Raw genomic sequence first — 12,764 nt, 5'->3', positions numbered from 1 at the left:
ACAGTTGTCAATATCTTCGAAAGACTGTAAACAATTCGGCAAGATAATATTAGTTTCTAATTCGTTATGAAATACAGCCCAGTCAACTTTACCATTTATTAGTTTCAATGGAGGATTGGTAAAATCGGGTTTAATTGAAAAAGTTACAATTACTGGTAAGTGGTCAGACGTAACTCGCATAAGGTTTGCTGTACTATCGGTTCATTGAAATTATTAAACAAAACAATATCTAATATGTCAGGTTGCTGGTTTCTCTGCCACGGATAAAATGTTGGTTCTACAGGAGCAGATATATTAATAGTTGTACGCATCAAGTAGTCATTCAATTTATTACCCTTTGGGTTATTAGTGCGACATCCCCATAAAGTGTTTTTTACTGTTTAGATCTCCCATTAAAATAGTAGACTATTATTATAGAGGAATCCTATTAAAATCTTCATCAACAAAACGTTTGTTAGGAGGTAAGTATGCTGATACTAATGAAAAGTTGAGTCCATTTTGTAAAAATATTTTTATGGAAACAGCTTCTAAACTTTGTAACTGGGGAGCAAGAAATTCGTGGTGTTTTATGTTTCTTTTGATCAAAATTGCGACACCCCCAGAGGCATGAGGAGCCACTCGGTCCTGTCTGTAAATAGAATTAGCCACTTATTTTAAATTTATCATTGGGCAGGAAGTGAGTTTCAGTGACACATGCAAATCTATATTATGTCTTACTAGGAAATCTGTAAAGAGATGTTTTTTTGTCTTTCAAGCCATTGGCATTCCAATTGAGAACAATTAAGTTTTTAAAGAGAGTTGGGCCTGATTGTTAGTCACGGGCATTTTTAAAGAAAGAAGCAATAACCTGCTGAATAACCTTTTTCAACTGGGGTATGAGTATTTTTACTACATTGCTTATTATTTCGTCAAGACCTGAGATGTTACCTGCTTCCAGAGATTGTGGATCCTCTACGGAGTTTGCAGTTGAAGGAATGTACGACGGATGAGCCACCTCAGCATAGCTGGGGGAGTTCATATTCAACGGAGATCGAGGTGGAGATGATTTTGGTTGAGTTTTTCCCTAGGTTCGTTTGAGTTTTCGGGTCGTGTCGTTGTGTAAACTTGTGGACGAGATTCTTGGTCGTTCCCTATGGAGGATTTCTTGCGACCGGTCAATTTCTGCTTGATGCCCTGGTAGTATTTACACCTCCTGTAATTTGAGTATGTTCCTCGCCGCAGTTAACACACACTGGTTTGGTTTCTTTACTGACCGGGCAGTCTGAATAGAGATGGGATCCCGAGCACCGCACACAGCGAGGGTCCAGTTTGCAGAAGTTTTTTGTGTGACCCAAAAGTCTTGGCATCTCAGACACTGTGGGATGTTTTTTGACTTCCTTTTAATTTCCCACTTTAACTATGGCGTGAAACAATTGTTCAAGGTTCATAATATCACGACCACTTTCCGAATTCTCCCAGCTCTACAAAACAGAGTGGCATTGGACTTTTGTTTTTGTTGAACAATCTTGATACTTTAATGGTCGGGTAACCCATGTCACATAACTCTTGATTGATTTCTTCGTCAGTTAGAGAGTAGGGAACATTACGAATGATCAACTTCAAGGTTTTTGTCCTGGGAAGGTTTAAACGTGAAAAACTTTACTTGATTTGTTTCATAAAAGTTAGTTAGTTTCCTGTAGTCATTTATTTCTGTTAGGTTTATCTTGATCGATTTAGCTTTGATTTCAGTTGTGAAACTTGATATTACATTACACTTAATATCTTTTATTATTTCTTGGTGGTTATTTACGTCACGCAAAAATATGGTGGGATCTTAGATCGTGATTTATTTTTCTTTATATCATCAGGAGATCCTTGTTCCATTTCATGTCCTTGTTGTGAGGAAGGAAGGACAGTAGCTATGATCTGCAACATTGGTATGAGTTGGTTCAAGTATCTTGAATCGGTTTTTTTGAATGAATCTCACTCACATCGAGGTAGTACTTCTTAGGAGGTGGAGAAGCATTTGCAGTTTTAGTAATATGTCGCTTTTTTGGATTCACGAAGTCGTTGTTGTTATCGGGAAGAGGAACAGTTAGCATTTTCATTCATGTCTAACGTCGAACTTTGTCCCGAGCGGGAACAATTCATTAGCCTGGCTGGCTGTCATAGCGGTAGGAGTAGGTTTAAAACATTTAGGTTAAGCCTTTGTTTACAATATTTGAATTGAACATCAAATTTCTTGTGTGAAGAATCTTGTGAATTAATCAAACAAATACAATCTAAAACACGGTAAAAAGTTAAAAACAATAATTAAAAACACTTAAATAAAACTTTTGAACAAACAATTCGAAGAAAATAGCGGACTAGAAAACACTAGGTAAAAACTGTTTTGTCAGTCAGCTGAATCCTCCCTTAGTTTGTAAAAAGGTTTTCTTAGTTTCATTACAATTTAATCAACAATTTTGCTATCCTAACTTCAATACTCTGTAATGGAAAAACTACTGAAACCTGAGAAATTTGCATGCAGCCCTGAAACAACAAATGCTTCTAAACAATGGAAACATTGGTTTCAAACGTTCAATACATTCATAGAAAATGCTGAAGTTAAAGAAGATAAGAAACTTGGAGTACTAGTGAACTTTCTAACCTATGAAAACTATGAAATTATCAGTGAGTGTAAAGATTACAACAATGCTATACAAACTTTAGAAACATTATTCATACCTAAGAAAAATGTACTTTTTGCTAGACACTTGCTTGCTAATCATAAACAACAAGAAGGAGAATCAATAAATCACTATTTACAAACGCTTAAATCTCTTAGTAAGGAGTGTGATTTCGTAAATGTCGATGCTAAAACCTATAGTGATGAGTCTATCAGAGATGCCTTTATTAGTGGTTTAAATTCTTCTCAAATCAGACAACGTATTCTGGAACATAACGTTTTAACCTTGGAAAAAGTTCAAGAAATAGCTCGTTCCTTAGAGTCAGCTCAGAAACATGCGGACGCTTATTCCATGACTTCAGGTGTACCTCAATCATACTGTCACAACGTTGATACGAGTAGTAATTTAAAGATTCCTTCAGACAAACTAAAAACTCAGGAAGACAATTCTACTGCTGCTGCTGTATCAGCACACGAACTCCGACAGAAATGTTATTTTTGTGGAAGAGCAAGACATATTTCAAGAGATGACTGCCCTGCAAAAGATGCTATTTGTAAAGGTTGCTCGAAAACTGGTCATTTTCTCAGAGTTTGTTTATTTAAGAATCTTAAAAAAGGTAAGATTAATTCAGCCTCTTTAACAATATGTCCCGTAATAACTTCAGCAGTAACACCCTAAGTATTATCTAAAGCAATTGTATCCGGAAATGTAAACGGAATTTCTGCTAAGTTTTTAGTTGATACTGGAAGTTCTGATAGTTTTATTGATAGTAGTTTTGTAAAGGCTAACAACCTTAAAACATTTCCAGAAGTCAAACAGGTGTCGATGGCATCTACGTCACTCGTTTCACCAATTAAAGGGTATGTTACGGTAGATCTGTATGTACAAGACAATGCTTACAAACAAATCAAAATGCTTGTAATTGAAAGGTTATGTACTGATGTACTGATAGGACATGATATCATGAAACTACATACAAATGTTACTGTAGACTTTGGGGGACCAAGATCATCTTTCTCCGTTTGTAACGTTGCCTGTGCTAATGTGGAACCACCATCATTATTTCAGCACATGACTAAAGATTGTCGACCTGTTGTGACTAAGATAAGGCGGTTTTTTGGAGAAGATGAAAAATTTATAGAATGTGAAATACAGTCTCTTCTGAAAGATGTTGCTATCGAGAAAAGTGTTTCTCCATGACGAGCTCAAGTGCTCATTACCAAAAATGAAAACCACAAGAAACGACTTGTAATAGACTATTCTCAGACAGTAAATAAATTTACATTATTGGATGCTTATCCTTTGCCAGATATCGAATCACTTGTGTTAAAAATTGCTAAATTTGATACTTTCAGTTCATTGGATTTGTCTAGTGCTTATCATCAGATACCAATTCCAGAGCATGAAAAACAACTTACCGCTTTTGAAGCTAATGGGCAGTTGTATCAGTTCAAACGCATTCCTTTTGGAGTAACCAACGGCGTGTCCGCTTTCCAAAGGACTATAAATAAGATTATTTCAGAAGAAGGACTCGAAGGTACTTTCGCATATATTGATGATGTTACAATAGGAGGAATGGGTAAACAAGATCATGATAAAAATTTAGAAAAGTTTATGGCTGTGGCTAAGAAATACAATCTAACATTGAACCTGAAGAAATGTAAATTTGCTCAAGATACTATATCTATCCTTGGTTATCAAATCAGAAATAGAACTATACGTCCCGACCCAGAGAGATTACAACCACTTTTGGACATGCCTCTGCCTCGTGATGCTGCTTCTCTTAAACGAACACTTGGATTGTTATCATACTACTCCAAATGGATACCAAGGTTTTCTGACAAGATTAGAAGTTTAGTAAGCTGTAAGAATTTTCCTATTGAACCAACCTCCATTGCCGCTAGTGATTTTCAAAACATTAAGAAGGATATAGAAAGATCTTTTCTTGTGACTGTTGAACCGGAAAATCAATTGATAGTCGAAACTGATGCTTCAGGAGTTGCAATAGCTGCTACACTGAGCCAAAATGGACGTCCTGTTGCCTTCTTTTCTAGGACTTTGTCTGGAAGTGAAAAACAACACTCAACAGTAGGAAGAGAAGCACAGGCCATCGTAGAATCTATTAAGAAATGGAGACATTTTTTGTTAGGGAGACAATTTATTCTCTTAACTGATCAAAAGCTTTGTCATTTATTTTTGACCAAAAACATTCTAGCAGAATTAAAAACGACAAAATCATGCGCTGGCGACTAGAGCTTTCTCCTTTCTCGTACGACATTCAATATCGACCTGGTAAAGAAAACATTCTGCAGACGCACTCTCTCGGATCTGTAATGCCTCTACGACTGACAACAAACTTTTTGAAATGCACCAGGCTCTTTGTCATCCAGGAATAACGCGTTTCTATAACTGGGTACGCAGCAAGAATTTGCCATATTCTTTGAATGAGATCAAATCAATGACTTTATCTTGTCCTATTTGTTCAGAGGTCAAACCTAGATTCCACAAACAAACCAACACATTGATAAAGGCCACTTCACCGTTTGAAAGACTCAATATTGATTTTAAAGGACCACTACCATCGTCAAGTAGAAATCGTTATATGTTAAATATTGTTGACGAGTACTCTCGCTTCCCATTCTCTTACCCCTGCAAAGAGATGACTTCGAGTACTGTGATAGAATGTTTGGAAAACTTGTTCTCTGTTTATGGGATACCAAATTACATCCATTCTGATAGAGGCAAATCATTTTTGTCTGATGAAATAAGGACATATCTTCATCAAAAGGGGATTGCTACAAGTTTAACCAGTCCATACAATCCTGCAGGAAATGGACAAATTGAGAGGTATAATGGAATTATATGGAAGACCGTTACACTGTCACTAAAATCCAAAGGACTGGACCTACGATACTGGGAGTCTGTACTTCCAGAGTCTCTACATTCGATACGCTCTTTACTATGCACAACAACAAACTGCACTCCACACGGGAGAATGTTCATACATCCACGCCGATCAACTAAAGGTACTTCACTACCAGCATGGTTACTGCAACCTGGTCCAGTACTAACTAGGCGAAATGTAAGAAGCAGCAAATACGAACCACTAGTTGATGAAGTTGAATTAGTAGAAGCAAATCCACAATACGCACTAATTCGTTACCCCAATGGAAGAGAATCTACTGTTTCACTAAAACACTTAGCTCCCCGAGGTGATAAAAGTCTAATGGTGACAGACTTATCCAATTGGTCGGAAGAACAGGAGGTGGAGGATGAACATGAAGATGCATCACAAGGAAATAAGGAAGATTCTTCAAAAGACACTGAAGTTGAATCTGAACAGTTCAATCAAGAAAATAAAATAGTTTCTCCTCGAAGAGGATCAAGAATAAGAAGGATCCCTGAACGTTTCAATGACTACCTCCTAAATTCAGTGGGGGAGAATGTTATATAATTTACTCCATGTAAACATAACTAGATCATCTGTTATTTTTAAAGAAGATATTAAGTAATTGTTTATACATTCTGATTGAATATTTAAGGTTATCTAGTTGAATTTTGTTGATTAAAGCCTTAGTTTGTAAAAAGGTTTTCTTAGTTTCATTACATAGAGCACAATAAAGGAAATATCCGACTGAGCAGTCGGAAGAAAAGTAGATTTCACATGTGGCCGTCATCTCTAAATTTTAAACTGTAGATGTTGTTTGCACAATATTGAAGGGACAATAATTCTCATATAAAAACATCTAGAAACTCAATTATCTTGAAACTTCACGACAAAAATTTTTTTTATAAGCATATACATTTCTTTGTAAAAAATTATGGTTGCCTGTAAAGTCGGTTTTACGGGCGAAGATTTTACGTGACAACGTCTTTTTCTCGGTAGAATATTTATTGATATGAATATTATTAAATTGCACAATAGGAACAAGGAATTGAATGAAAATAAGAATTGCACAAATTTTAACTATAGAAATATATTTTGTTTACTAAAACATTGTACATAATTTGAAATTAATTAAAATTTGTTATTGTAAATGGTAAAGTTGAATAAAATCGACTGAATTACGATTGATTGCAGAGTGATTTAAACTAATAATTTACTTAACACTATCAACATTTGTCAATAGTATGACATAACCTATTAACTCAGTTTCTCAACTTTTGTGTCAATCTAACAATTAATCAATCAATCATAGTTTACGATAATGAAATATCAGTGTACAATTATTTACCTTTATTGTTGTAGTTGTTGTAAATGACGAATCTAAGCACTCCACATTTTCACGAATAAACATAGTTATCTGCTTTATCCCGTGCGGTGGACCCACAGTTATCTGCTTTATCCCGTGCGGATCCCGTGCGGCGGACCCACTGGACGGGCATCGTAACGTTACCGGGCGTTACACTTTTTCATGAGTGACTCCGAGCCGCAACCTAATTTAAGACGTTGTCACGTCAAAACATGGACTTGATTTAGTAGCACTATTAATTTGAAATTATGTTATGTAAATATTTTTACTTATAATAGTTCAATATTGTATTCTTCTATAACTTTAAATAGCCATCATCTAGAAACCAAAAGAGTTATCGAAAAATAATTAAGAATAAATTATGCTTGAAATTGTTTGACAATCTTAAGTAAAGTGTAAATTTTTAATTACTTTTTTTGTTTTCATTACACGAATGACCACCATCTTAAAATATTTTATTGGAGTGGCTATAACAAACTTGACCAAGCTAAGGTTCTATACTACTTAAAACTATGTATGCCTGCTATCTGAAAATCTTATGAGATATAAAAAATACGTATGAACAAACATTATTGTACATGACCTGAGAATCATAAAACACTTTGTTTTGTGCTATGATACATAAAAACTTAAATATAACCATATCTTTTCCAAAGTTTGAATGTCCACCATCTTGAAACCAGAACAGATTTGAATGTCGAATTTAGCTACAGTTCACTTTCCTCTTAGTGCAGCATCTGAAATCTGACACTGCAACAGACTTGTTTAATTTTGTTGCGGACTCAACAATCAATGCTCAAAATTTCCTTGAAGAAATTTGTCATGAGGGTAAAAGAGTCAGCCCATGAACCTTTTAACGCTTCTCTTAGTTAGTTCTATCTCTTGTGCTGAAGTTCTTGTGGTAGTATATTGCGTATTGTTCTGCCAATGTAGGATGGTTCAGATTTATGCATGTTCAGGTGGTGTGCCTAAGGTTTTATAGTTCACCATTTCTGATGTTTTAATTGTGAGTATTCCTGTTTCTTCTCCATCAGCGTATAACTTCTAGGATGTATGGAGCAACACTATCATACTTTACTAGGATTTGACAACATCTCTGTAACTTTCCAGGTGATGTAGATCTGCTAGGACTCTTGATAGATTCTTTCTTGATGATCAGGATTTGGGTTACAAAAACAGAAAGATGTAGGCTGATCTAGCTGTGTCAGTGTTGCTGAAGATTGCATTTGTTTTATCATAAACGAGTGTTCAGTTTTTTGTTAGGAGTATTTGTGTGGTATCAAAGTCATATTATTATCCATAATCAGGCCCATGGGCTTTAACATGTGGCTTCATTTGTAGATCAGGATTAATTTGAAGTACAGATTCTTGTCTTCCAAGTGCTATCTGGCTGGTTTTAATTGGGTTTACAACCATGTCATTTCAACTGCAGTATTGGTAAGCCATTTTAAGGTAACACAGTATGACACTGTTAAATCATATATTAAGTGTCCATTCAGTGACAGAACAGTCTCATCGGCATACATTACGGGGATGCAGGATTTACCCGGATTCTGAGGCGTGAAATTAAGAAATAAATTAAAAGCACTGGTCCAGCAATTTCTCAAGATTCTGGTAAGCGTTTCCCAGAATCTTGGGAAACTTTCTGTACACTAGCAGAAACTTTGAACAAGAAGTATTCAAATAATTTGTTAAACTATTGGGTAGACAAGAATTATTTGAATAAGCCCTTCCTTTCCTACTTAAATTGAATAATGCCTGTAGCTACAGCCTCTGAGTTGTATCTATCTGAGACTACCATAGTAGGTTTTGCTGCAAAGATTTTTTTTTTTTTTTACATTTATAATATAAAATTACTTCAGTAATTAACACCAAAACATAAAACTGCAAACAAATTAAATACTTTTATATATATATATATATATATATATATATATATATATATATATATATATATATATATATATAGTATTGTATAGACTGCTCTAATGATTGTGGAAATGTTTCCTCACATAGGTGCATAGCACCTGTGCGTGAGAGAATGAGTCCCATTAATTCAAAAATAATTTTCTTAGGGAAATAAGATGTTAAAATAATGTTGTTTAGTAAAAAATATATATATATATATAGAAAAATAATTCATTTAATAATTATAAATACTGATAACGCTCATAGTGGTAAAGAAGAAAAAGCAATATGAGGTTACAGAAGAGACGCAATAGCAAACATACTTATCAGTGAATGTAGGTAATTAAAATAAGGATAAACTACGAAATATTAGTTGATAAGAAATAAAAAACCGACAGACAAACGGACTCCTCAGTCAGGACAATGCTTGAGGCCTCTGCTCCTCCTTTCAATTAGCCTACCCCAAACTAATCTTACCCCGCACCACTACCTACCACGTTGGCCACCAACACCACACGCTCACACTCACACGCACGAACCCACACAACACACACACACACACACACACACACACACACACACACACACACACACACACACACACACACACAAACAAACAAACAAACAAACACACGCGCGCGCGCGCGCGCGCGCACACACACACACACACACACACACACACACACACACCTATCACCATGCGATCACAAATATAAAAGCACGCTCCCATCCTGTAATCCAATTTTGGACATTAAATTCTGTAATCAGATGTTATAATCCTTTCCATATAATCACGACCCACACTTTTTAACCAGTTTTTTACTTTTATTTTATAAGTTGATAATTTATATAAAAACATATCCTTGAGAAATTCTGGTAAATTTCTATAAATAATGTGAGAAACATAAAATGTATTTGTTTTTGAAAAAGATCTATTTAGCCTGGGTGTAACATAATGTCAGGACAGGCTAGGATAGGCGTAGTCGTTAATTTTTCCTTAAGAGTCTTGAATGAACTCTCCTGTTCTTCCGTCCATTGCCATCTAGTATCTTTCTTCAACAGTCTCGTGAGGGGGGTGGTCAGAGATGCGAAGTTGGGGACGAACCTCCGATACCACGAGGCCATACCAAGGAAGCCTATTAGAGTTTTCAAATTGGACGGCCTAGGAAATTCTACAATGGCTCGAACTTTCTCTGGATCTGTCTTAATGCCCCTGTCGTTCACAACGTGACCCAAATACTTCAGTTCAGTTTTGCAGAAGTGACATTTGGCAGGGTTAAGTTTCAGACCTGCTCTTCTTAGTCGTTGAAAAACCTCTTGAAGAAGCTCTAGATGAGCCTCGAAGTTAGGGCTCACGATAACCAAGTCATCCAGATAGGCAAACACTTTAGGTTCCAATTCTGGTCCTATAACGGTGTCCAAGAGGCGCTGGAAGGTAGCCCCAGCCGAATGCAAACCAAATGGCATGACGCGAAATTGGAACAATCCTTTTCCAGGTACAGTGAATGCTGTCAGCGGCCGACTTTCCTCTGATAAAGGGACCTGCCAATATCCGTCTTTGAGGTCGATGGTCGAAATATAGCGGGCTTCCTTGAGTTTTTCTAGAATGGGGTTGATTTGTGGCAAGGGGTAAGCATCCTTCACCGTGACTGCATTTAGACGCCGAAAATCGATATATACTCTGTATGCACCAGATGGTTTTTTGGTAAGTACAATCGGTGAGCTCCACGGGCTCGAAGACGGTTCGATCACTTCAGCTTCGATCATACGCTCTAACTCTTTTTCTAGTACAGCCTGCATTGCCGGATTTCTCGTATAGTACCTTTGTTTAACAGGTGTATTATCGATCAGGCGAATCTTGTGTTCAACTAGTGTTGTTTTACCCGTAACATCATCGAATTTAGGCAACTCCTCTGTTAGAAATTTTTCTAAGACCTCTTGTTCATCTTCTGATAGCTGATTCAATCCGCTAACATCCCCTACCTCACTCTTCTGTAAGAAGATATTACGTTTGTGTCGCGTCTGGGGAGGGAAATCATATGTCAGCAACCCCAACAATTCAATCGAATCGACACCAACTATTAGGTCCGAAGTAAGTGACGGCACGCAAAGTGCCTCGAACTTATGCGTCGTATCTCTATAGGAGATCAAGCCTTCGAACGTATAATATTCTTCTAACGATGTCTGTGAGCCATCAGCCATCCGGATTTTCATCGGGCGTTTAAATGGTACATTTCCGTTTCTTCTCAAATGCTCAGCTAGTCTCTTTCCCACCATTGAAATCGTTGCTCCAGTATCTATTAGAGCAGAAAATATGCATCCGTAGATTTCTATTTCGATGTGTGGTCTGCTGTCCATGTTTCTGCTGCTCTGTACTGATCCAGAAAAATTCGCTATTGTGCGAAGCCAACTCTGCCAGTCTTCTGGGGTCGTTCTTAATTTCTTCGGTTGGGACTCAGGTGACCCCTTCTCGGCTGAGTCCACCGACCGTTTCCCGTCTGGCAATTGCATGCGGTAGTTGCTATACCTTGTCGCTTACAATAAAAACACCTCAAGGTCTTGGGCCTCTGGCATTCTCGAAAACAATGCCCCCTTTTTTCGCAGTTCCAACATATGGTGTCGTCGCATATACGCCTCACCGTGTTAACTGGGGTTTGGAACCTCACGTTAAGCTCAAGTTTATCTTTTTGAACGTTAGGTTTGACAATTTTGGTTTCTGTCGTCCGTCTTTGCGTGTGGTTCGCCTCGCCATGAATGGTGCAACTCATTTCATTTTCTACTTGAGCGGGTTTTGTCTTTGTAACGCCGTTCTTGCTAACCGCAGACGCTTCGTGAGATTTATCACACTTCTTCTTTGCATAGTATGCCGTCTCTGGCACTAGGGTGAGTGATGGCAGTGGAGGAGGCCGGTAAGTGTTTCGGGCCCTCAAATATTCTTCATACTGCTCAGCCTGGTGAATCATATCCGATATGGTCCTACATTCTTGTCGTTTCATCGTAAGTTTATACTCGGGACGCATGTTTGAATATAAAATATTGAGTTTTTCGTCTAATGTTACCGAACCTCTTCTGCGCATTAATGTCATTAAAGCCACGACAAAGTCTTTAAATTGCTCCTCTTGACCTTGTGTACGCTTCCGGATCTCGTCATCAAGATTTTGTTTGTATCCAGGAGGAAGAAACTGTGTTTCAAAGTCCCTCCGAAAATCCACATAATTGTCCCATAAGTCCTTGTTGTTCCTATACCACAGGAGTGCAGAGTTTTGGAAAATCTCTGGCAAGGCTATAAGGATGTCGTTTCGTTCAATGCCGTACGCGTCGAGTAGCTCATCCAATCTCTCTAGGAACGAGATCGGTCCTTTCACTCCGTCAAAACGAAGATTCCATTTCCTTACTAGGTTGCATAAGTTATGCGAGTCATTCTGCAGATCGAAACAACCTGGTCGTTTTTGTAGTCCGACCGGATTCGTTTGTGTGTACGTCGGAAGTGAATAGTCCGGTAACATCGATTGGTGGCTATGTACTACGTTTGTGTGCGGAGTTCCCATCGTGCCATTAGCTGAAAGCTGGGATTCTCTAGTGGTTTTTAACGATAAAATCATTTCCCTTAGAGTTTTGCTGTCAGCGTTAGGAGGGAGTCCAAGAATTTCACGAAGAGCCATGCTTTCGTTTTGCTCGTTGCTGCTCAGTACCCTGTGGGTGTGAGATACGGAATTGCCTCCTAATACGCCCGCATAGTCCATCCTATTATTTTCGTTCTCGACCTCACGCTCTGAAGTCGTTAATTTATCCGACCGTAAATATGCTACGTATCGTTTCCTTAATTCGTCGACTTTTCCCTCACTATCAAGATTGTATTTTAATAATTCGTTACGTAGTTGGGTTTTGTCTAGCGATAGACCCATCCAACATATGGGTCATTTTCCGTTGGGGATTTATCTTTTATTGTTTCCGG

The sequence above is a fragment of the Homalodisca vitripennis genome, chromosome 1 (genome assembly GCF_021130785.1).
Source record: "Homalodisca vitripennis isolate AUS2020 chromosome 1, UT_GWSS_2.1, whole genome shotgun sequence".
In the NCBI taxonomy this organism is placed as follows: Eukaryota; Metazoa; Arthropoda; class Insecta; order Hemiptera; family Cicadellidae; genus Homalodisca; species Homalodisca vitripennis.
Note: the sequence above shows the minus strand (reverse complement) of the source record.